At 40.4% G+C, this 24,404-nt stretch overlaps 1 long non-coding RNA gene and 1 other non-coding gene across 3 annotated transcripts in view; both read right to left on the bottom strand.

Annotated features, from left to right (window-relative positions):
- The window catches only part of LOC131381516 (uncharacterized), a 130,655-nt gene that overhangs the window by 43,622 nt on the left and 62,629 nt on the right, over positions 1 to 24,404 (bottom strand). The gene's annotated exons all lie outside the window — the stretch shown is intronic.
- Positions 3,860 to 3,920, bottom strand: LOC116456406 (U7 small nuclear RNA). Its single transcript, XR_004244640.1, has one exon. It is a non-coding gene; the product is annotated as a U7 small nuclear RNA (small nuclear RNA).

Genomic DNA, 24,404 nt, shown 5'->3' with positions numbered 1-24,404 from the left:
TTTGTTTTGTCCTCATATTGCTATTTAATACTATTCACATCAGGCAGTGTTATCAAACACACTCTTAATATCATCAAGCAATTTTCCATTGCTTCTAGAAGCACCTGTTTCCATGGCCATGAGGACTCCACCTTCCTGGGTCACATGCAACCTGACTGCTGTTCTTTAGCCAACAGAGCATCCTGAACACAGCCCTAGCATGTGAGAAGCAGACAGATCTCAATAATTACTGCTTCTCATTTCAAGTACATTTCCTCTTTCAGGGTAACTGGTGAGAAAGTGCTGACATGCTCCTTACAAAGAACAAATCTCTTTGTAATAGAAAAAAATAAATGTATCTGGAAAATGCAGTGACCAAAAAATCAGAACAAATACTTAATTTAAAACTCTTGTACACTGGAGGGGATGGCTTTGGTTGAGAGAACAAAAGTCTTTGTGAAAGAAGACATAATAAAAATCCCTTCCACCTAGTGGCTTTCTAGGAAATTGCCATTACGGTTCCTTTAAACCTGTCCACAATTTTGAGCTTCTGCTTGTTGGGAAATAGAGCACATGATGCCACACTGTAGGCAGCACTGAAGTTGTCTGTTCTGCCTAGGGTTGATGTCCACCTGTCACAAATAGGGAGCTTTGGGGTTTTGTTTGGAGAAACAAACTATCTGACTAATAGTGTCTCATTTATTTTCCCCTTAACAGGGAATGTCATTCAGGTGATTGAGAGTACTATCAAAATATTACCAATATTACATTCACTGACCATATTATTATATAGAGAGGAATGTGGAAAAAAAGTTGCTCTAGATGAACCAAATGCTGATAGTAGAATCAGTGAGAGTCTACTTTTAGGTGCTTACAAACGAAATTCGAGAAAAAGATGTGGATAAATTCTATTGGTTTGTTTGTTTGTTTGTTTTGAGATAGAGTCTTGTTCTGTGCCCCAGGCTGGAGTGCAGTGCTGCGATCCTGGCTCACTGAAACCTCTGCCTCCCAGGTTCAAGTGATTATCCTGCCTGAGCCTCCTGTGTAGCTGGGATTACAGGTGGGCACCACCACACCTGGCTAATTTTTGTATGTTTAGTAGAGACAAGGTTTCACCATGGTGGCCAAGCTGGTCTCAAACTCTGGACCTCAAATGATCCACCCACCTTGGTCTCCCAAAGTGCTGGGATTACAGGTGTGAGCCACTGCACCCAGTGATAAATTCTAAAAAGAGGGTTTTTTGGTTTTCTTTCTGTTTTTTTTTAAGGGTATATATAATGTGGAAATAATAACAAATCTCATTACATATATATATATATATATATACATACATATATATATATATATATATATAAATAAATTAATCTGCCAAATAGTTGTGAAACTTAAGACATGGAAATAACATGACACCTCATTCCCAGCTTCATCCTACTTTTCTACCCTTCGTTATCTCTGCCTCTTCTTCCTTATTTGTTTTACTTTTTGTGCAACAAGAGATCTTGTTGCACACATACACGCATATCATCTTAAAGTCTTTCTTATAACAAGTCAGATATACATAAAATAAGTAGGGTTCATACGATTGATGGCTTTAGAACCAGTGTAGGAAGTTTGACATTTCAGTAGGAAAATCTTTTATAAGCCACCTCTGGAATTTAACATGGAAGTGGCTTCCTACCAGAGTGATGGGAGGCAGGCTTCTCAGATCATGTGAGTCCCCTAAGGCAGCTACATATCACCATACTCTCATTTGTCTTTTCTGCATATGCTATATAGGAAACTGTTAGGCATGAGGTACTGATTGACTAATAAATGATTTAATTTGCATTACTTTATGGCATTTCTGCTCAGAACTATAAACATTCTATATTATTTCAAGGTTTAGTCTCAAGCAATCTAAAGCCAAGTGGGTTAAAAAAAAAGATGTGGGCATATAAACATGCTGTCATATTTCTGATAACCAGTTGCTTTAGAAGAGGGCTAGTTGCATATAAATTATAGTGGAAGAAAATTAATATGAAGCATTACTTCACTGTAGCAAGAGTTTAAGCGCTAAAATCCACCTTCCTGGCCTTTGGATTCTATCTGTAAAAGGTTGCTCTCAGAAGTGAATGTTAGAATATTTTTTTTCTGCATTTAGCTTGGGAATGTGATCTTAGAAACCTGGATTAATTTCTCTTCCTTCCACTGCTTGCAACCTCCGAACAGACTTTGCTAATTTTAAGCTATTCTAGCCATACTCTGTCCCTGGGTTGACTTAAGCAGGGTGTTCTTCTGGTACATCTGTAACCATCTTGGATCAGAGCCTAGATAGAGACGCCATTCTGAATATTGTAATGACAAGGTACAGTGTACTTCATCTATGCATTCTAAAAGGGTTTTAAAAACAATGAGTTGGTCATAGAGCAGTTTGGGATCCTCGGCCAAAGAATAGTTGATGAATATAATGCTAACCACACCAGAGGCAGTCATAATAAGACACCATGAACTTCCTTCCCAGAGATCTGAAGTTAATGCACGACTGGAATTAGACACACAGTGCTATGAGAGGCATTGTCGGAAGAAGTGACGTTTAAGCTGAGGCTTCAAAGGTGAAGTGAGAAAGGATCCATCAACGAAGGGAAGGGGAATCATGTTCAGTCAGTGAGACAGAGGAGGCAAGTACTGAACACAGAAAAGCATGGTACATTCAAGGAACCAAAATGTGATCATTGCAGGGTGACAAGGAAAATGGGTATGGATAAGGGTGGGAAAGTGGTAGGGACCTGAGCGTGAAGGTTCTTACAAATTAAATTGCTTGAACATTTAAGGGTTATGGGAAATCATGAAGCTCTTTAAGTACCTAATCACATTTATATTGTAGAAAAGGCATTCATCCATCAGATGGGATGCTTCCTCTCATTTCCACACATTTGTTGTCTGTGCTGGAGGGTGGAGGGGCGCTGACCCTGCTCATTGCCATAGAGAATAAGTTGGCTACACGGGGCTTCTCTTAGAGTCACAGAGACATGCCTTTCCTCCTGGGTCCTTTGCATCTGCCTGCAGTGCTCATACTCCTCTCTTGGTTGACTCATTCTTACTCTTGTAATCTTACCTTGAAAGTCACCTCCTTAGAGAGGCCCTCCCTGACCACCTGATAATTACAATGCCCTCTCCCCATATTCTCTATTTCAGCACTTTGCTTATTTCCTATATAGCACTCGGCAATTTGCAAGTTGGGGTTTTCTTGAGGAACCCCTTTTTGTCTTTCTCTCACTAGTATATAAAAGCTCCATGGCACTGGAAATTCATACCTTGCCTGTGTTACTCACTGACATATCCAGAGCACCTTCATGAGAGACTGAGTGTAGGGAGACCAGTCAGGGAACCACTGTAAGCATTCAAGTGAGAGGTACTGGTGGTCTGGGCCTAGGTTAATAGTGGTGTGCGCTCATTTAGGGATATTTTTTAAACAGGCAAAACAGGTCTTGATAATTGATTTGATGGTGGGAAAGAGAAAGGTCAAGAGTCCCCAGGCTTCAGGGACTCTCAGAGTTCTAGGTGTCCAAAAGGATTGGAAAAAAATCAATTGTTACTAATGGAAATCATATAATAAGCAGTTTCAGAAAAATTGTTCCACAGCTATTTTAAGGGTTTAAAGCTACTATTAATAGTAAAAATGAAACAGTAGGTAGTAAGCAGAAAAAACAGCACTAATTTATAGCCTGCAGAAGGTTTTCAAAGTGTTGCAATAAAAAGCAAGTGATAAATGGTTTTGAGAAGTATAGCAATCCCTTGTTTGAGATTGCTCAACTGAAATGATAATTCTTCAGTTACAGAATAGTGTAAAAGTAGGTTTAAGGTGGGTTTTTTTGTTTTTTTTGTTTGTTTTTTGGTGTGTGGGGTTTTCCTGTAAAATCCAGGAGAACTGCTGGACAAATTCTAGAAGAGCTGTAACTGGTTTAAGATTTAAGTAACATCAAATCAGTAGACTTGAGTAAGATTTTAGAATAATCTAATCAATATGCTATATATACATATTTATAACTATAGATACCAACAAAAATGTCTTCTACGATTTTTGCAATGCTTGGAAAAAGAAGTCATAGTAATAATAACCTTACATACAGTAACCATCAGTTTACAAGACACTTTCTATATACATTATCTATGTTGATTACTGCACCCCTTTGTAAAGTGAAATTTACTGATTTTATTTTAAAATTGCAGGAACTGGCCTCATAGAGGCCAAATGACTTGTCCAAGGTCATACAGTTAATTAATCACTGAACAGGACTTAAGGCAGAGAAGAAACTAGAACCTCCATTTTACAGATCAGAAAAGGTGCTCCAGAACACTTGCCTGAGGCCATGGGGTTTGAAATTGGTGGAAGCAGAACTAGGAAACAGCTTTCCCCTTCAGCCTATTTTTTTCACTGTGGGTCAGTACAGTGCAATAATGCCCTGTCACATTTGGGTTTGGGAGGCTCTTTGGAGGCAGATCAGGGACAAGTGTTTTGTCTATGCATAGGGCTCACTCTCTGCTGCTCAGTTCTCCTGGCGTCCGGCTTTCTTTCTGTCCTTCTCCTTGGGGTCCCCCAATACTACTGGCAGTGTTTCCATGGACTGGTGAGGCAATAGAGGAGAGGAGTCCAGTCCACATGCTACCTGTGTGACACTGCTGGTCTCCCCATCACTCTAATGGCCCACATAGACTCTTGAGTTAGGGCCCTTTCCTCAGTGATAGCAACAATTGCCTCATACTATTTGTGTTTCTTCCTAGAAATTCCCAAGAGAAAGAGAAAGAGAAAGAGAATCTGATGGGCCCAGTTCATCTTTTCAGGCTAGGGCACATCATAGGGCACTGGCCTATGGGTGGGCCACCCTTGCTTCAGGTACCACTCCTGGTCCATCAGCTGTGAGGCTATCACAGTATTTACAAAGGGCTGATCTACCTAGAGCAGGGCTACAGAGAGGGCAGTTTCTCCCAAAGTGGGATGTGGGCATGGCAGGTATTTTGTTGTTTGTTTTTGTTTTTTGAGATGAAGTCTCTCTCTGTCGCCCAGGCTGGAGTGTGGAGGGCAGCGGCATGATCTTGGCTCACTGCAGCCTCTGCCTCCTGGGTTCAAGTGACTCTCCTGCCTCAACTTCCTGAGTAGCTGGGATTACAGGCATGAGCCAACACACCTGGCTAATTTTTGTAATTTTAGTAGAGATGGAGTTTCGCCATGTTGGCCAGGCTGGTCTCGAACTCCTGACCTCAAGTGATCTCCCATGTCTTGGCCTCCCAAAGTGCTGGGATTACAGGTGTGTGCCACCGCACCCGGCCTATGGCAGGTATTTTGAAGCTTCGTCTGTCTAGGTCAGTCCAAAGGCGAGCTACAGTTTACAGGGACAAGAGGTTACTGTGGTAGAGGGTGGGCAGGGGACTTTCCGGGACAAAAGATTTTGAATTGAATCTTGAGTATAGACTTTTCGTTGGCCCAATGTATTAGTCAGGATTCTCCAGAGAAACAAAACCAGTTTATTATGGGAATTGGCTCACATGATTATGAAGGCCAAGAGGTCCCACCATCTGCCATCTGCCAGCTAGAGAACCAGGAAAGTTGGTGGTGTCATTCGGACCAAATCTTAACCAGGGGAGCTGATGGTGTAACACCCAGTCCAAGATTAAAGTTCTGAGAATTGAGAGGAGGGGGTGCTGCTGATGTAAGTTTCAGAGTCCAAAGGCCTGGGAATGAGGAGCTCTGACATCCATTAGCAGAAAAAGACGTATGTCCCAACTCAAGAAGAGAAACAGAATGTGCCCCTCCTTCACCTTTTTGTTCTGTTTCGGCTCTCAACAGATTGGATTATGCCCACCCCCATTGGTGAGGGTGGATCTTCTTTACTCCGCCTACTCTCTACTCAGAGACTAACATCTTCCAGAGACAGCCTCACAGATACACCCAGAAAGAATGATTTACCGCTATCTGGGCATCCCTTAGCTCACTCCAGTTGACACATAAAATTAGCCATCACACTCAGTAAGGAGAGGGCTGACAGGAGGGACAGAGAAAACAGCATGTGCAAAAGCACAGAGGCTTGGCTTGAGACAGCACAGCACACACAGAAAGTGCAAACCATTCAGTGTGGCTGGAATGTCAAGTCTATGGAGGAATTGTAGGGGGAGACAGGGCTGGAAAGGTAGGCGAAGTTAGACTTGTGATTCTAGAGGCTGTATTACCTTACAAGTAGCATTAGGAAATGTAGATGATCTTTTTAAATTTGTTTATTTGTTTTCCACTTATGATGGTGAATGGAGAGTGTTGCTGGCATTTAGTGGGTGGGACTAGAAATGAGAAGGGCAATCCTGCAAACAGAAGAACTGTTGCGCCCTAATTGCCAATAGGGCTTTCACTGGGAAACGTGGGGCTAGATTGTGAAGGCCTTTCAATGTCATGCTAAGGGATTTGGATTTTAGTCCCAAGAAAGGTGGTGAGTAGGAATAAGGAGTCTAGAGCAGCTTCTAGATTTTGACTTGGGCAGTTGGGTGGAAGGCAGATCTAATCACTGAGGCTGGGATTATAGGGAGAGAGGAACAGAGGTAAGAAATGGCCAGAAAGATGATGAATTCACATTGCATATGTCAACATACAGGTGAAGTTGCCCGAGAGTCTGTTCAAATGCACTGCATAGCTCAGGAGAGACAATGGAGGAGCGATGTTGATGTGGAAGTCCTCAGGGCATCAGAAATAGGTGAAATTGTGGGCATAGATGAGATCGCTCAGAGTGAGTGTGGATTTTGGATTATCCAAGGCCAATTTTTAATCTTAGGCAGGCTTTCCTGCTTTCTACTGAGTGTGTTCACAGGAAATACCAATTAAAATTAATTTCAACATAAGTAAAACATAATTAGGAAGATAAATTTCCTGCCAAAAATATAACGAACTCTAGAGTGAAATGTAAAATGTTTTTAGCTCACTTATCTGACAATTTTATATGATGCTTTACCTTTGTTGATTCTATGAAGCCTAGTAAGTTAGAGTAGAAAATATTTTAGAAGTTTCAAGGAGATTGGTAATAGAAAAAAAATGAAGGTTAGATATTTCTCCTCTTTCTTAAGAGCTCAGATGATCTGGACTGTGTGTTTCTCTGGTTCCTCATTTAGCTGACAGTTTTCTGACCTATTACAGAGGGAAGTCGTCAGCTAGTTAGAAGGAAGGAATATACCAGGACATAAACTTGTTTCTCCTCCCTCTTGTCATAGAAATTATATTTTCCCACTGTTGTTCATCTGAACAATGCCTGCCCAGATAGAAGGGGCAATGCATTGTATGATTTTTTTATGATCTAGTGATTTAAATCTTAAGTTTCAATGGAGAAAACTGAGCAGCCTAAATTATTGGCACATAAACCCATAAAGAATAGTCATTGATTAAGATAATCAATAGATGTTATTTTCAATAACAACAGCAGTGTGTTCTTCACCACTTCTAGAAGCACTTGGAAGTTCTTGGGAAGAATACTATTACTGCAGTTTAGACTAGCTTAGATTTTCAGATTGTTCTCTACTAAGTTGATTCAGATGGTTTTACTGGGTTTAAGTAGAATGGAGTCATGACTGTTTTCTAACATAATCCCAGCTTCCCTTGGGATCTCCCTGGGAAGGATATGGACACAAAGATTGAATAGAAGCTGTTAATTTCCTCAGATGGCCTGCCATTCAGTTAACTGTCAAACTGTTATTTGTAAATAACAGCACAGATTATCTGCACTCCAAGTTCTCGCCAAGTGATTGTCACTTGGAACACTCTGTGGATAGATTCTTATCAAGAACTTAATTGTGAGAAACAACATTCACACAGGGTTGCCTGTAGACATGCAGTCCATAATTTCCCTAGAAGATTGTTTCCCAAAGTGTCATCCTTAAATTTCCCTGAAATGTAAACAGGTAGTATATGATAAAATGATCAAATTGTTTTGGTAACACTCTAGATTAGACAAAGTTTCTTTACTGAAGAACTTCTTTAAACATTATTATATGTCAATGTACATGTAAATATCCAAGAAATAAGAATTTGAGTAGGCAGTATTTCTCCAATGTACTTGATCACAGAGCTCTTAGATAATATTATGAGAAATATGCATGTGTAGCCGGGCGTGTTGGCTCATGCCTGTAATCCCAACAGTTTGGGAAGCTGAGGTGGGTGGATCACTTGAGGTCAGGAGTTCAAAACCAGCCTGGCCAACATGGTGAAACCCTGTATCTACTAAAAATACAAAAATTAGCTGGGCATGGTGGCACACGCCTATAATCCCAGCTACTAAGGAGGCTGAGGCAGGAGAATTGCTTGAACCTGGGAGGTAGAGGTTGCAGTGAGCTGGGATCACACCACTGCACTCCAGCCTGGGTGACAGAGCAAGACTGTGTCTCAAAAAAAAAAAAAAAAAAAAAGAGAAACAAAGAAAATACTCACGTGCTTCAGGACACACCTTGTACTACTGGATATTCTAAATTTTATGCCAGGTCATCAGCATTCTGGGCACTTGGTTACTTTACTGTGGTCTCCCTTCTCATAGAATTACTTTAAATTTGTAGTATGTGATTAGCCTATATTGAAGGACATTGTAAAAAACAGCCCTATAGCATTCACTATTATAAAGATGGCCTGTTAGACATTGTCTGTGGCCCAGCCGGTAACACTCTGTTGGGATCCACAGAGACATTTCTCTTAAGTCAACACAGTGATGCTTATACTTCGTCGGGAGCAACTTATCTTTTAAAATCCTACAGTCACTATAAATTTTATCACCGATTTTTTTTCTTTGCTTTGACTGGTAGGCAGTTTAGAGTGAAATTTGCAGTCTACCTCTAGCAATAATACATGACTGTATGGTATGCACTTTGTACACATTTCATCTTGGTTTACATATGTTTTCTTTCTCATGCTTCCCACTAACTTAATTTCCAAATTTAAAAATCCTGTTCACTCACTCTTCCAACAAAAATTTATTTAGCACCCTCTCTGGGACAAGCACTAGTCTAGGTGTTGGAAATATAATGGTGATAAAGATATATATGGTCTTTGCCCTCCAGATCTTACAGTCTAGAAGTGGATATAGACTAGCAAATATACAATACCCTGCATCCAGTGTGATAAAGGACATGATGGAGAAGTACAAGAGGGATACCTAACCCCTGTGAAGAGATTGGGGAACACTGTTAAACCTACTATGTATGAGCATTAGAAATAAGCTTCTTCAAGCACACTAGCTGACCTACGGCTTTGGACCTCTCCTTTATTCTATGGTCAAACCCCTTGGTGCCCATCCCCTGTCCTAAGCTGCATCCACCATGGTGCCCCAGGGCTGCACTGTTATGCTGGATTCTTCTGCTTTGGTATTTGGGCCAATGCCTACTCTCGTTTCCTGGTAGGAGATTCTGCAAAGTCTCATGGCTAAACATATCTGGCTTTGGATAGTCTGTGTTTCCAATAGCCCACTGTTGGGGGAGGGCTTCCATATCCAGTAAACTAAACATAGTTAGGAAGATGGTAGAAGGAGAGGGAACAATGTCATGAGGACACACCCTTTGGATGTACCTGCATTTAGGAGGAAGAAGGAAGAATAGCTAAAGAAGGATCCAGGGAAGGAACTGCCAGGAAGACAGGAAGCCTAGGGTGGCTTGGGGTCACTGAAGCCTTGGGACAAGAGGATTTTTAAAGGTACAGAGTAGTTAGGAAGCCTAAAGATTATTGTGTAGCCACTGGATTTGGTGATGAGACAGGTAAAGACCACCTCCAAAGAGCAATTATACCTGGGTGATGAGAATGCAGAGTAAAGAATTATACAGTCCAGTGTGATTGTGACTGGGGAGGCAGTGGAAACAGCAAGTATGGACTAGTTGACAATTTGGGGAGTAGACGGAAAGTGAGAGGTAGGGTGGTACCTTAAGGGAATAGCGGGGTCAGGGGAAGTTTGGTGCTTTTTTGAAAGATCAAATGCTTCACCCATATACATGTCTCATCACAAAAGACTGCCTAAATGTAGCTATGCCACGGTTGCTGGGCACTGGGATAATGCATACAGTCAACATTCTGAAATGCCTCTTAAAAGAGCACTTGAATCATAACCTAAATTTTTAGGAGGGGCAGTGATTTCTTATCCACCATATCTTGATCAAACTTCAGATAGCCTTAACCTAATATTTGAAAAGTGAATAGTTTAAAGTCATTTGTTGAGCTGTTCCTTTGCAGAGAGTAATAACCAAACAGTGACAACCAAACAGAGGATTTTGCAAGCAGAGCACCTCTGTTGGCAGCAGCAGCCCAGGGTGGTAGCTGTTCTGAAGGAAAGACATGGGTTTCACACTGAGGAGAGTGAAGGGAAAGCTCAAAGGGTGAGGATGGTCCCCAAAGTCTTCTTAAACTGTAAGTACAGAATACAGGACAGTACTTTAGGTAATAGGGTAATGGGACGAAGAACTTCCTGCTGACTTCTACACACACACACACATGCACATACACACACATACCTGTGCTACTGATCTACCTCCATGTGTATCTGCTGAGGCCCAAGCTTGCCCACACTTTGAGGTCATTCTGTTTGCAGTGAGGAAGCAGACAAGAAGTCCTGGGGAGTTTCCCCAGATTCTTTGCTTAGCTACCTCTGGGAGTCCACTGTGCAGAAGGGCCCTGAGCCCTGCTGCCCTCTCTACTCCTTCATTGCTAAGGCCTGGCCTCCTCTAAACCTCACTCTAGATGCCTGCCCTAACGGGGCTCGTCTTCTTCATTGCTCATCCCACTTCCCCTGTCCTCCTTACCTGGCCTGTCCTTCCAAGGACCAGTGTTAATTCACTGGGTCAGGGAAAAGCTAATAATAATATCAGCTAACTTTAGAGAGTGCTTATTATGTGCCAGGCACTGTTCAAACTGCTTTACATGAATTATTTCATTTTATCATCCTAACAGATCTTTGAGGTGGTGGGTTTACAGATGAGGAAGCAGGACAAACAGCTTAAGGAACTTGTCCAAGGTCACACATCTAGGAAGTTTCTGAGCCGAGATGCTGGCTTCAGAGTCCATGTTCTTAGCTCCTAGGTTATATCATGTCATGTATAAGTTTAGATGAAAAAGGCCAGGAGAAGAGACAATTCATCCACACCACTACACGTCAGCAGCATAGGCAGAGGCTGGATATTAGCAGAGCCAGAATCCAGGCCTAGAATCTGGGCAACAGGCCCAAGGCCTCAGTAGACAGAGGGAAGCTCCCCTCTAGCCTAAGCCAATAAGAGGCTTCATTTGGGAAAGCCCATCCGTGGGATGGCTGGGTGGGGGTAGAGAAAGAAGAAACACCTGGCAGGGCACGAAAGTGGGAGATTAAGGCTGGATCTGCACAATCCAATGGCTTATATCATTTTCCTTGGACCTATGTTAGAAGCCCTGTTATGGGCTGAATTATGTCCCCCCCGAAAGATGTTAATGTCCTAGCTCCCAATCTGTGAATGTGACCTTATATGGATATAAGGGCTTTGCATATAATCAAGTTCAAATGAGGTGATTAGCATTGGGCCTAATCCAATTGGCTGTATCATTAAAAAAGGGGGAATTTGGACCCAGAAACAGACACACATACAGGGAGAATGCCATGTGAAGATGAAGGCAGAGATTGGGGTGATGTATCTACAGGCCAAGAATGACAAAGATTACCAAGAAACCACCAGAAGCTAGGAGAGGGGCATGAAAGAGTTTCTCCCTTACAGCTCCTCAGAAGGAATCAATCCTGCCAACACTTTGATTTTGGACTTCTAGCTTCCAGAATGGTGAGACAAGTGATTTCTGTTGTTTAAGCCACTGCATTTGTGGTACTTTATTACAGCAGTACTAGGAACCTACTACACACCCTAATGCCAAGATCCCAACTTCATGTGAAGCTCAGGATGGCTGAAATGTTCTGGGCTGTAGTTCACACTGGCAAGTCAGAAGGCTGTCTCAGGGATCCCTCTTTTTCATGATAGAGACCCTGGAACAAGCAAGAAGGAAAGGGAAAGGAAGGGATATTTGTGAGAAACTGCAGCCTCTCAGAAGATACTGGCACATTAAGTCAGTATTTGCAGACTTAGCACAAATTCAACTGGTACTGCACCAGCCATCAGCTGTTAGATTTTGTCATCTGTCTCTGGCAACACAAATCGGCAACTCCCTCATTTAAAGAAATATGCACATTGCTTACAAATCAGCATGTACTATCATCTGGTATTGCAGAGAAGGTGGATTAGTTAGGTTGAATTGTGTATCATTCTAGAGGAAATGCCTGAATCTCATGCTCACCTTCACCTCCCAAACTGGACTTTTCAAGACATACAGAGAACTGGGAACTTAGCAGTTATGGAAAAGTCCTGTGAAATAAAAAGTAAGAAATATGCTCTCAAGGTTAGTGCTTTGTTTTGAAGGTCTCTGTACCACTTTCAAGGCTATACACTAAAGATGGGAGCTTTTTCATACAAGTTACTTGCATCCTGACCTTTCTGGCTGTCTTTTTCACCATTCTAGACATTGGAGTATACAGAGCCGGATCTGTAGGGTTAGCCTCAGCAGAACACAGTGATAGCAGAATGATAGATTCTTGGTAGAAGAAACCACCCAAGCCATGGCAGAATGAATGCTTACCATTATGTGGGAATCTAAATAAAATGAGACACAGGAATCTCCACATACATTGGTACCTATTAGAAGTTTTAGAAGTCTCACTAGGTGCTGCTGCCATAATCACCCTCTAAGGTCCACAAGGATTCTGGGCACTGGCATGTGAAAGCCAGAAATGCTGAAATTTCTGGCCTGTATGCTGGGAGTCACATGTCAATGAGCTTCACTGAGTCAAGGTAGTAATCAGGTGTGCCTAAGGGTCAAATCAATCTGAGATTCACACTGTCTGACTTTTCTCTGAACCTGGTCTAGTCAAAAGGCATCTAAGCCTTCCTTTTTTGTTTTTTTTTTTAGCCAATGAAAATGTTCCACTAACATGTACATACAATATTAATAACCAGAGCAAATGTTTCTTCCTGTGGAAATAAGACTGCCAGGGAACTAGAGGCCTGGATCATTGTCCTGAGAATAGAAACCTGGGCAATTCAAAGCCTCTTTCCTCATTTGTAAAAGATGGACTTGTACCTAGTAATCTCAAGGGTAACCTAGAAGTCTAAAATTTCACAATTTTGTCTTAAACCCCCCAATATTCATATGATTGAATAAATAATATGTGATTTTTCAGCACATTCTCATATTTTCAAGTAATCATTTTAGAAATCAGAAAGAACAAAATTATTGCTGTCACAGTAGAAAACACTCACTCCACTTTTCCCTATTATCAATTTGTGACCTAATTTAGCATCTTATGATAAATGATCTGATTATTAATACTGAATAAAACACTCTAATCATAGTAACACAGTAATGCAATATTGTTCAGTACACATAATAAATAAATGTCAGTTTGATGGCTATCAGTGGATGTGAATTGGGAGTGGAGTGAGAGGGGAAGACATAACTACCCAGGTTGGGACCAGTTCTTTAATTGTTCTTATAGCTTCAATGACACTTTCTTTTTCTTTTCTTTTCTTTTGTTTTTTTTCGAGATGGAGTCTCACTCTGTCACCCAGGCTGGAGTGCAGTGGTGCGATCTTGGCTCACTGCAACCTCTGCCGCCTAGGTTCAAGCGATTCTCCTGCCTCAGCCTCCCAAGTAGCTGGGATTACAGGCACCTGCCATCACGCCCGGCTAATTTTATAGTTTTTAGTAGAGACGGGGTTTCACCATGTTGGCCAGGCTGGTCTTGAACTCCTGACCTCGTGATCCACCTGCCTCGGCCTCCCAAAGTGCTGGGATTACAGGCGTGAGCACCGCGCCCAGCCTCAGTGGCATTTTCACAACGTTCCTGCCCAGAACTTCTGTGTAATTTTCTTAGCTATTGTCAAAATGGTTGCTTTGCTCCATTGTAGAAGAGCAAATGTTTCACTGAAGATCAAAACCTCCATTTGTATCTATGAAGTCCATGGTAGCATTTTATCTATTATTGTTGTTATTATTATTGAAAATTAAAGGTGCAATATTAAATATTTTCAGTGGTGGAAGCTATAGAACTTTTGCCTTCTTAGAAAGAGGGTGCACAATGTAGCTCTGATTACTAGCCGATTGTGTGGGACAGCCAAGGCTTTCAGTGAAAGGAATTTCTGCTGACAAGCTCTTAAAAGGTCTTGTGCTTGGCCCTTAGCCCTTGAACATGGTGAACATTTGCCATGGATAGCAGCCTTGAAAACTCTATGGCCCATAACAAAAGAAGAGTCTCCCCCACTTTTACAGGGTCAAACATATGCTGCATGCTTCCCTGTCAGCCCTGGCAGCATAAACAGGTTCCTTTCATAATGCAGCATACAGAAAACCTGTAATTATCAGCTGCAGGTAGTGACCACCTGCCCATGGAATACACAGAACTGGAAAAAAATATGGAAGAATCTGTAGTAAGAATGATCCTTTTGAATTGTTCCTGAGAGGCCCCACCTTTGAGGGTTTTAGAATAGACATGACTTTTAATCAGCCTCCTTTTGCTTACTGAACTGGCAATTTCAGTCAGAAGGTAATCATACACAGATAATTATGGCTTCAAGAATTTTACTAACGTATTTAGCCAGGGAATTACTCCATCGAATTTCATACTACTGTATTTTCTGGGCTAACTGCATGCTACTTTCAAAACCAGGATGCCTTTGTTTGGTATTCATTTTGGCATTTGATTATGGAGTGGATGCTGTTGCACACTGCCAAGGTCCCCAGTGAGGACCAAGCTACCAGCTTACTCTCACAGCTACCAGGAGAACTGCCTGGGGAAGATTGCCCCAGGGCATCTTCCCCAGGATTTGAGTCCCTCCCCAGGATTTGCCTTCCGCCTAAGGGAGCTGCCTTACACAAGGTTATACCCACTTTCTTTGGCAGCTCATATCCAATGATTGGTCTATCGAGTGGTAAGCACCCCCTTATTTCAATTTTGGAAAGCTCTGAAGGGTCGCATCAGGTTCAGAGCCTCCGAAGGGATCAGATAAAGCCTCTGTTGTGACTGAATTATAGTTCAACTTCTCCTTCTGCCCCATCCTGCCTCCCTCACTCCCTTATAGGTACTATTACTGATGGCATCCCTACAATAAACTCTGTGCACACAACCTCATATAGATTTTGTAGAACTGTTTTAAAGTCTTCTTATTTTAAAAAAAAAATCAGATTGGTGATTAGACATTTCAATGACTATCTCAGATTTAGGTTTCTGTAATGAGAGAATCCAACTATCCACTGGCAATTTCCCATGTGTTCCTCGCCTGGAATGACTTGGGTCTCTATTAATTCATTAGACTTTGTCTACAATTCTTAGGATTAGGGAAAGTTGAAAGTCAGTTTTCTACCCACATAGCTTCTATTGTTTTCAGTCATTTCAAGATGTCTAAAATAAGGCTGAACACTATCTGCCCAACATCTCTCTTTGATGTTAGTCAAAGCATACAAATTTCAGTTAGGAATAATAAGTTCAAGAGATCTATTATACAACATGATGACTATAGTTACTAACAATGTATTGTATTCTTGAACATCGCTGAGAGTAGATTTTAAGTGCTCTCACCACGCAAATGAAAAGTATTTGAGGTAATGCATATGTTAATTTAGCTCAATTTAGCCATTTCACAATGTATACATACTTCAAAACAACCAGTTGCATGCAATAAATATATATGATAATTGTTATTTTTCAATTAAAACTTTTTAAAAATAAAAGGCTGAGGCATCCCTGTTCTTTTCCAATTTAGTGTAAATTGCACCTATGGTATGAAAAAAAGTAGGAATTTTTTCCCTTGCTTAGGAAAAAAAACACTATCTGGATGAAATCCCATCTGCTAGAATAATGTGACAGGAATAGGCTTCCATTTATCCTGCTCCCAGGAAGATGGATCTAAATGCAGAAAAGGCCTGGAGCCATGTCCAATCTATTCCAATCTCAGAGTGGAGGTCAACCCTTGGTCATCTCAAAACCAAAGAAAACTAAGAAGGCCAGTCATTTTGGGGGATGGCTTTGGGGATTTATTCTATCCTCAGATGTGGTCAAGAGTATTTGGAGGTAAGAAGTGAATGCTAGTAGTCTTCAGGCTCTTGAGAACTGACCCTAGCTTCCTCAATCACATGCATTGGTTACTATGTGGGACTGGGCTACAGCATGGTTATTATGCATTCTCCAAGACTAGGGTTAGGAATATGAGCGAGGGCACAGTTGCTTACTCAACTTCCCTCTATTTTATGCTATTAAGCAGAGATTTAATTGATGTCAACTTGACTGTGCTTAAAAGTTTCTGTTGTGGCCGGGCACGGTGGCTCACGCCTGTAATCCCAGCACTTTGGGAGGCCGAGGCGGGCAGATCGCGAGGTCAGGAGATTGAGACCATCCTGGCTAATAAGGTGAAACTCTGTCTCCACTAAAAATACAAAAAAATTAGCCGAGTGTGGTAGCAGGCGCCTGTAGTCCCAGCTGCTCAGGAGGCTGAGGCAGGAGAATGGAGTGAACCCAGGAGGTGGAGCTTGCCGTGAGCCAAGATTGCACCACTGCACTCCAGCCTGGGCAGCAGAGCGAGACTCCTTCTCAAAAAAAAAAAAAGTTTCTGTTGTTTTTTTAGGACTCAACAAATCACACTGAAATGGCTTCTTGTTCCTCTTACTATTGAAGGGATTCTGTCGGGCAATTTTTCCCTATTACCACTAAACATTTACTGAGTTCTAGCTGTGTGAGAGAGGAAACCTCCTAACCCCTGGGCGTGTACAGTGCAAGAAACAGGACACATATAGTTGGATTGGTACTTTCCATTATCAACTGATTGCTTTTAGACCATTGTCCAAATTACCCATAATCCTGGGTGTTTTGGATTACCAGATTTACGTGAAATATTCACTGACCTGAACATTCTTCTGGAACAAGTTGTTTGTCTTCCTTATCAAAACTATTTTTTCATTTATTATTTTTCATAAACTACTGTAGCAAAATGCCCTCTCCTGCCCATCAGGAAAATTACTTGCATTTCTTTAGGAAAAGAAATCACTCATCTAGTTTTGACATTGGTAATATATTCATATGGTCCAAACATCAACTGTAAAAGATATACAGTGAAATCTCCTCCTGCTCCTATTCTTCATCTGCTCAGTAAAAATCATCTCACTCCAAAACTACCCAAAACAGGTAGTTTTTCTGTCCTTTGTATGTGGTTGGTAGCACATCACAGTTACTTTTCTGCACTTTGTCTTTCTCACTTAATAATATGACTTGGAGATCTTTTCTTAGTTACTAAACTTTTGATAAAAATTATTCTTCTTTAGGAACCATAAGACTAAATACTGGGAGACCTTTAAAAACTGCAGGGAACTTTCCAAGATGCTATAACAAAGGAAAACTGGGAAGTTTCTTGGGGCTCGGCTGGATGTGAATAAAGCGAGAAATCTTTCTCAGGAGGGATCCAGTAACTGGTAGAAATACTGAAGAGGAAGAAAAAAAAAGATGAAAGCAAATCAGCCAAGGCCATAGCATTAAAAAAAAAAAAAAAAAAAAGGATAAAGAAGAGTTTAGAGCTGGCTATGACAATGGCTAGGGAGGAAACCACATCCTGAGGGGAGACACAGCCTGAGTTAACAGTAAGACAGTTGACCATGGCAGAGGTGGCCTGCAGGGCAGGGCAAGGTTCTTAGATCCACAAAAGATAGAAAAGGGGAAGGGAACACTCAGATTGTGCTTGTAGCAAGGATGTAATGCTGGGTCTATTCAGGGAGTGCGGGGTCAAAGCACACACAGGTGTTGCAGACACACTGTGTTCAAATTCCACATAAGTGAAATACCTTTAGGCAAATGACTTAATTTTCCTTAACCTACGTTTTATTATCTGTGAAATAGGAGTAGTAGTAACCATCTACAGGGTTGCCCTGGCGACTAAATGAGGTAACATAAATAAGTGCTGCACATGGCGTCTGGCACATAGCAGCAGATTAGTAAATTTGCAGCATAATATATTATTAAATCTAATAATTATACTTAACATAACAATGGATTTAATATAATAATTAAATATATTAAATTAAATATATAAAATGACAATTTAATTATATATAAATTTAATTAATTATAATTAATAAGAGAAAAGAAGATTTCCTAGAGGTCAGAGAGAGAGGGAAACACCAGTGGTAAGGTGAGAGGTTTCTGCCTCTGCTGGCATGGTGAGCTCAGGGCCCAGTGAGGAGGCCTTCTTCCCTGGAGACCGGGAACCACGGAGCACCGGGGGTAGTGGAGGTGAACACAAGCTGAGGGCCCAGCAGGAAGGACCTCACTTGACTCATAAGAGGAAGGTCACTAGCTAGAAGTGACTCATTCCTCTTTGGATTGGAGAGGCGGAGGGTGACTTTCAAAATGGTATGCCTGGAAGAGGCATGATTTTGCTTACATTAGATACCATAAAGCTGTTTGGAAAATCTACGTACTAATAGCTGCAAATGCTGATGTGATAGGGAAAAAATGTTTTGTTTTTTTGTTTTGTTTTGTTTTTAACACAGCCACCCACCACTTCTAAAGGCATGTGTCTACCATGGGCTCTGCTAGGCATGGGTATGTGAGTTCGGAGGAGGAGTTTGGGAAAGCACTGAGTTGTTCTGTCTAGTAGAAGGAGGAAGCCTGTGAGGTGGAAGCACAATGGGGAGAAACAACTGCAGGAAACAAATATGTCAGATCTCGACTTTTACATGGCTCACCCTCCCCTAATATGCCTACAAGATCTTCAGCAAAATCCACATTGCTCACTAATAGTCATGGTGTGAATGAATTGTTTTTGGGAGAATGTAAAGTGTGTTGAGCTTTGTGTTAATATTGGTGAAAGGTAGAAACAGAGACCACATCTGGGGAAAGCTGCCCTTAAATTTTCTGACATTTTTTTCGAGCAACAAATGAAATGAGCAACTATCATGAGCTGGATGCTGTGCTATGAACTAAGAACGTAATGATAACAGAAACATGGTTTATGTTATCCAGAAACTCTCAGTCTAATGAGGAAGGAGGATGGGAAACTGTGGTCAATGATGTGATGAGTGCATACAGGGCGTGCTAAGGGAGCACATGAGGTATCAGGAAAGACACTAGGACAAAGGGGGAACTCAGTGCTAATGAGCACATCGTATACAATTAAACCATTTCATTGGAAAACATTAGTACTGCCTTGTGAGTTGACAATCCAAGATGAAGCAACTGAAACAACAATTCTGAAGAGTAGCATTTGAATATTGTTCTTTCGGCCTCCTAGTTTCCCTATTTTTTTTAACCCGCCTTTTCTCACAGTATCTGTATTTTGTTTCCAGAGGAGCCTGTCCCCAGAGAGAAACTAAAAAATACTATAGAACTGGTGAATTTTCAAAAGGGGCTTGAAAGCAAAGAGGTAATTAAACAGCAAGGAACAGACTCTCAGATGACAGGTTAGTTCTAAGTACAATGAAGCTGGCAGCCAAATTGACTTCATAATGAGTTTGCTTCTTTACTATCCATTTTGAATAACAGAATTTGTATAAATCCAGACCTGAAACATTTTAGAATAAAGAAATGTATGTATTTGGGTGCATTTTTTTTTATAGTACAGCACTGTTATTCAGTAAGAAAAGGGAGATGATGTGACTAAACTACGAGACCTTCTATAATTAACATAGCAAAATTTATGTATTCAAATGTAAAGTATTTTTTATATATAGATTTGGAAAGATTACATTTATTTCAGCATTTCTGAAATTGACTAAAACACTTTTGATATTTTCTTTAGAGACAGTTGGAGTTTAAACCAAGAAACCAGTAGCATGGTTTTATACTACTGAGAGGCAGGTGCTATATATAGTCAAAAGAATTGGAAAGACCTACGTCCAATCTTGGCTCTGCCATTTGCTAACTGCATAAGGTTGGAAAAGCTTAGCCTCTCGGTGTCTCAATTGCTTCATCTCTAAAATGAGAACAGTAATGCCACAATTGTCGGAATTTCCAGGAGTGATGAGATAATGCTAGTTTCTAGCAGCATGATAGGTATAGGCATCTTAGCTTCTCAATATGCCTAGTCCCTAGTCACCCCACTTACTGTCAAGTTTTGTTTTGACCAAAAATACTTTTAGATGACTCACTAGTCTTAAATTTACAGCTTTGCTTTACATTGAGGATCTATAAAGAATATGCTAGGAATTTGTCCTAGACATTTATTTTCTAGAAATACTCAAACTAATGTCCAAATCAATATGTATAAGGATTTTAATCACAGTTTTGTTCATAAGAGTGAAAAATGACAAAAACAACCTAGTGTTCATCAGTAGAAGACTGCTTAAATAAATTATGGTGCATCTATATATTGAGTGACTATATAGTCATCTAAAAGAATACTATGTCTTTACCAACACAGAAAGATATCTATATTTAAGATAAGCATTGAGCTATATATCTCTTAAGGAAGTTGTGCAATGTGGTTCCACTCTGGCCTAAAAAATATGTGTAAACACAGACATGTTTAAACCATGAAAGGATATATCACACACTGTTAATTGTTTTTGGGGAGACGATTGTGAGACTTTCATTTTTAAAATTGTATATTTGTGTAATAATAAATTGTTTACATGAGTATGTATGTGCATTACTCTTGCAATTAAAAAAACAAGAGAAAAAGAACAGGAGAAAGACTACCTCCAGACTCTGAAGAGAATGCCAATAAAAGGGTATTATAAAATGTTTTAAGCAATATCTACATTCAAAAGTAGTTGCTTGGCTGGGCGCAGTGGCTCACGCCTATAATCCCACCACTTTGGGAGGCTGAGGTGGGCAGATCATGAGGTCAGGAGTTCCAGGCCAGCCTGACCTACATGGTGAAACCTTGTCTCTATTAAAAATACAAAAATTAGCTGGGTGTGGTGGCACGTGCCTCTAATCCCAGCTAGTCAGGAGGCTGAGGGAGAATCACTTGAACCTGGGAGGTGGAGTTGCAGTAAGTTGAGACCGCGCCACTGCACTACACCCTGGGTGACAGAGACTCTGTCTCAAAAAAAGAAAAAAGAAAAAAAAAAGTAGTTGCTCTACACTGGAGTCCAATGCTCATTTGGAGAGTGTATAGATCCTAATATATTATGAAAAAAATGAAGCCTATTATACCTAAAGTTATGACTACTGAACATACTTTAGTTTCATACTATAACTCTAATATACAATACACACATAACTTGGAGATATTGAAGTTCATTTCCAGACCACCACAATAAAGCTAATATTGCAATAAAGTGAGTTACATAAATGTTTTCATTTCCCAGTGAATTTAAAGGTATGTTTATGCTATACTATAGTCTATTAAGCATGCAGTAGCATTATGTCTAAAAAAGGTACATACTTTAATTAAAAAATACTTCACTGTTAAAAAATGCTAATGATCATCTGAGCCTTCAGCAAGTTGTAACCTTTCTGCTGATGGAGGATCTTGCCTTGATGTTGATGGCTGCTGACCGATCAGGGTCGTGGTTGCTAAAGGTTGGGGTGGTTGTGGCAATTCCTTAAAATAAGACAACAATGAAGTTTGCTGCATCGATTGACTCTTCCTTTCACAAAGATTTCTCTATAGCATGTGATACTGTTTGATAGCATTTTCCCCCATAGTAGAACTTCTTTCAAAATTGGAGTCACTCCTCTAAAACCCTGCCATTGCTCTATCAACTAAGTTTATAGAATATTCTAAATCCTTTGTGGTAATTTCAGTAAGGTTCACAGCATCTTCACCAGGAATAGATTCCATCCCAAGAAACCACTTTCTTTGCTCATCCATAAGAAGCAACCACTCATTTGTTCAAGTTTTATCACGGGATTGTATAACTTCAGGCTCCACTTCTAATTATAGTTCTTTTGCAATTTCCATGACATTTGCAGTGACTTCCTCCACTGAAATATTGAACCCCAAAAAAATCATCCATGAGAGTTGCAATCAACTTCTTCTAAACTGTCAATGTTGATATTTTGACCTCCTCTCATGAATCATGAATGTTAATGGCATCTAGAATGGTGGATCCTATCCAGAAGGTTTTCAATTGACTTTGCCCAGATCCATCAGAGGAATCACTATCTACAGCAGTAATATCCCTATCTTAAATAATAAGACTTGAGGTCAAAATTACTCCTCAATCCATGGGCTGCAGAATAAATGTTGTGTTAGTAGCCATGAAAACAGCATTCATCTCCTTGTACATTTCCATCGGAGCTCTTGAATGACCAGGTACAATGTCAATGAGCAGTAATATTTTGAAGGGAATCATTTCTTTTCTGAGCAATAGGTCTCAAGAGTAGGCTTAAAATATTCAGTAAACCATACTGTAAATAGATGTGCTATCACCCAGGCTTTATTGTTCCATTTATAGAGCGTAGGCAGAGTAGATTTAGCATAATTCTTAAGAGTTCTAGAATTTCCATAATGATAAAGAAACATTGGCTTTAACTTAAAGTCACCAGCTGCATTAGCCCCTCATAAGAGTGTCAGCCTATCCTTTGAAGCTTGGAAGCCAAGCACTGACTTCTCTCTAGCAATAAAAATTCTAGATGGCATCTTATTCTGATATAAGGCTGTTTTGTCTACATGGAAAATCTGTTGTTTAGTGTGGTCACCTCCCTCAGTGATCCTAGCTAAATCTTCTGGATAACTTCCTACAGCTTCTCCATCAGCTCTTGCTGCTTCACCTTGTACTTTAATGTTATAGAGATGGCTTCTTTCTTTTAACTTCCTGAACTAACCTCTGCTAGCTTCCAACTTTCTTCTGCAGCTTCCTAACCTCTCTCCACCTTCATAGAATTAAAGAGAATTAGCGCCTTGCCATTGATTAAGATTTGGTTTAAATGAATATTGTGGCTGGTATGATCTTCTACCCAGACCACTGAAACATTCTCCATATCGGCAATAAGGCTGTTTCACTTTCTTATCATTCATGTGTTCACTGGAGTAACACTTTTAATTTCCTTCAAGAACTTTTCCTTTGCATTCACAACTTGGCTGTTTGGTACAAGAGGCCTAGCTTTCGGTCGATCTCAGCTTTCAACATGTTTTCCTCATTAAGCTTAATAATTCCTAACTTCTGATTTAAAGTGAGAATACTTCAATACTAAGAGGCCATTGTAGGGGTTAATAGCCTAATTTCAATATTACTGTGTCCCAGGGAATAGGGATGCCTGAGGAGAGGGAGAGAGATGTGGAAAGGCTGGTCGATGGAGCAGTCAGAATGCCATTTTATATGGGCACGGTTCATGGTGCCCCAAAACAACTACAATAGTAACATCAAAGATCACTGATCATAGATCACCATAACAGATATAATAATGAAAAAGTTTGACATATTAACAGAATTACCAAAATGGACACAGAGACTGGAAGTGAGCACATGCTACTAGAAAAATGGCACCAATAGACTTTCTGGATGCAGGGTTGCCACAACCTTCAATTTGTAAAAACCACAATATCTGTGACATGCAATAAAGTGAAGCACAATAAAAGGGGGTGTGCCTGATGCACATATTATACACATACCAGCGTTATACCCTCAGGTAAGACACTGCCAGTGTTGTGTGATTTAGAGGGCCTTGGGAAGGCTTCCCTGCCAATACCTCCCTTAATGGTTTTTTAGGATACCAGAAATTCCATCCTTAAGGAGTTTAATTTCTTCAGATTAAGAGATTACTCAATATTAAAATGCTGCATTGAGGGCCCTTCTTATGTGTTCCTGCAGCATGCTGTATATACCTCTGAATTTTAATGAATTTTAATTGCTTTCTATTTTCCCAAGACTCAGCTCATCCCAGAAGGGAGGATGTCCAATGACTTTGTTCCCCAGTGCATTCCTCAAAGCCAGGCACAGAGAAGGCTCTCAGTATGTGTTTGTCAGTTGCATGAATGCTCCTAGGAGACAGAACATAAAGATTAGACCTTGTATTTCTACTCAAACTATTGAGAAGTTGAATTGAGGAAATATATGTGAAGGCATTTTGTAAACTATGAACCACTCTACAAATGTATATTATTATCATTGGAATGCAAATTATTTTCTTAGATAATTTCCAAGGGATAGGTTTTGATGGGTAGAGGTATGATATTCTAAGTCTTCTCTACCAATAATTTTTAAAAATCTCTGACTTGTTCTCCAGCTGCTTGCATGCTAAAAAGTCCAACTTCTTATAGGACAAAGGACAGCTGGGAAAAGAAATTAATGAGGAAATGTTTCACTTCTGTAAAAACAGGCATGAGTGAATGGGTCAGGATTATATGGGAACAAGGTATAGAAAAATACATAAAGCATGTCCTGAAAGCCTCAAATAGCACTTTTCATCTATTCCAGAGTCTTTGGTCAATGACACTTCTTTATA

The sequence above is a fragment of the Hylobates moloch genome, unplaced genomic scaffold, assembly GCF_009828535.3.
Source record: "Hylobates moloch isolate HMO894 unplaced genomic scaffold, HMol_V3 SCAFFOLD_16, whole genome shotgun sequence".
NCBI classification, from domain to species: Eukaryota; Metazoa; Chordata; class Mammalia; order Primates; family Hylobatidae; genus Hylobates; species Hylobates moloch.
Note: the sequence above shows the minus strand (reverse complement) of the source record. Positions and strands in the feature narration are given on the sequence as shown.